This window comes from Arachis duranensis, chromosome 10 (assembly GCF_000817695.3).
Source record: "Arachis duranensis cultivar V14167 chromosome 10, aradu.V14167.gnm2.J7QH, whole genome shotgun sequence".
Taxonomy (NCBI): domain Eukaryota; kingdom Viridiplantae; phylum Streptophyta; class Magnoliopsida; order Fabales; family Fabaceae; genus Arachis; species Arachis duranensis.
Window position 1 is genome coordinate 72663934 of NC_029781.3, and position 2050 is coordinate 72665983.

Genomic DNA, 2050 nt, shown 5'->3' on the forward strand with positions numbered 1-2050 from the left:
AGTTTGACTGTGGGGGCTCTGTTTGACTCTGTTTTGAGAGAAGCTCTTCATGCTTCCTTTCCATGGTTACAGAAGGAGAACTTTGAGTCTTAAGTTTGCACTGTCTGCAAGCCATGGAGCTTCCTGAATAGCAAATAATTGCTCATCCGGAAAGGTTTCAGAGATCTCAGTAGGAGGGAGGGATGCTCCTGCTACTGGTTCTATCCGGGACAGGTGATCAGCCACTTGATTCTCTGTCCCTTTTCTGTCTCTTATTTCTATATCAAGCTCTTGCAAAAGCAACACCCATCTTATGAGCCTGGGTTTTGAATCCTGCTTTGTGAGTAGATATTTAAGAGTAGGATGGTCAATGTACACAATCACTTTTGATCCTACTAAATAAGATCTGAATTTGTCAATGGCATAAACCACTGCAAGCAATTCTTTTCTGTGGTTGTGTAGTTCTTATGCGCATTATTTAGAATACGGCTGCCATAATAAATGACGTGCAGAAGCTTACCATGCCTTTGTCCCAATACTGCACCAATGGCATGGTCACTGGCATCACACATTAGTTCAAATGGTAATGTCCAGTCTAGTGCAGAGATGACTGGTGCTGTGACCAGCTTAGCTTTCAGAGTCTCAAATGCCTGCAGACACTCATTATCAAAGATAAATGGAGTGTCAGCAGCTAGCAGATTACTCTACCATATCTGAGAAGATAGAGAGCATGCACCTCTGAAAGGTTGCAGGTGCATTGCACAGACCAAAAGGTATCCTTCTGTAGGCAAATACTCCAGAAGGACATGTAAATGCTGTTTTATCTTAGTTCTGAGGATCTACTGCAATTTGGTTGTAACCTGAGTAGCCGTCCAAAAAGCAGTAGTATTCATGACCTGCTAGTCTCTCTAGCATCTGGTCTATGAATGGTAAAGGAAAATGATCCTTTCTGGTGACTGTATTGAGCCTTCTGTAATCAATACACATGCGCCACCCTGTAACTGTTCTTGTAGGAACAAGTTCATTCTTTTCATTATGAACCACTGTCATGCCTCCCTTCTTAGGGACAACGTGGACAGGGCTCACCCAGGGGCTATCAGAAATAGGATAAATAATCCCAGCCTCTAGTAACTTAGTGACCTCTTTCTGCACTACCTCCTTCATGGCTGAATTTAGCCGCCTTTGTTGTTGAACTACTGGCTTAGCATCATCCTCCAATAGGATATTGTGCATGCATCTTGCTGGGCTAATGCCCTTAAGATCACTTATGGACCACCCAAGAGCTGTCTTGTGTGTCCTTAGCACTTGAATTAATGCTTCCTCTTCCTGTGGATTTAAAGCAGAGCTCATGATCACTGGAAAAGTGTCACCTTCTCCCAGAAATGCATATTTCAGGGATGGTGGTAGTGGCTTGAGCTCTGGTTTAGGAGGCTTATCTTCTTCCTGAAAAATTTTTAGAATTTCTTTTATTTCCTTTAGTTCTTCCAGATCAGGCTGAACATCTTTAAAGATGTCATCTAGCTCTGATTCAAGACTTTCAGTCATATTGACCTCTTCCACCAAAGAGTTAATAATATCAGTGCTCATGCAGTCATTTGATGTGTCTGGATGCTGCATAGCTTTGACAACATTCAACTTGAACTCATCCTCATTGACTCTCAGGGTTAATTCCCCTTTTTGGACGTCAATGAGGGTCCGTCCAGTTGCTAGGAAAGGTCTTCCTAGAATGAGAGTTGCACTCTTTTGCTCCTCCATTTCCAGCACTACAAAGTCAGTGGGAAAGGCAAATGGCCCAACCTTGACAATCATGTCCTCAATTATGCCTGATGGGTATTTAATGGAGCCATCAGCAAGTTGGAGACATATCCTGGTTGGTTTGACTTCTTCAGTCAGACCAAGCTTTCTGATAGTGGATGCAGGTATTTGGTTGATACTTGCCCCCAAATCACATAGAGCTTTCTTGGTACAAGTACCCTCTAATGTGCATGGTATCATAAAGCTTCTCTGGTAAGCTCTTTAATATGACTGCACTGCATTCTTCAGTGAGAAAAACTTTTTCAGTTTCTCTCCA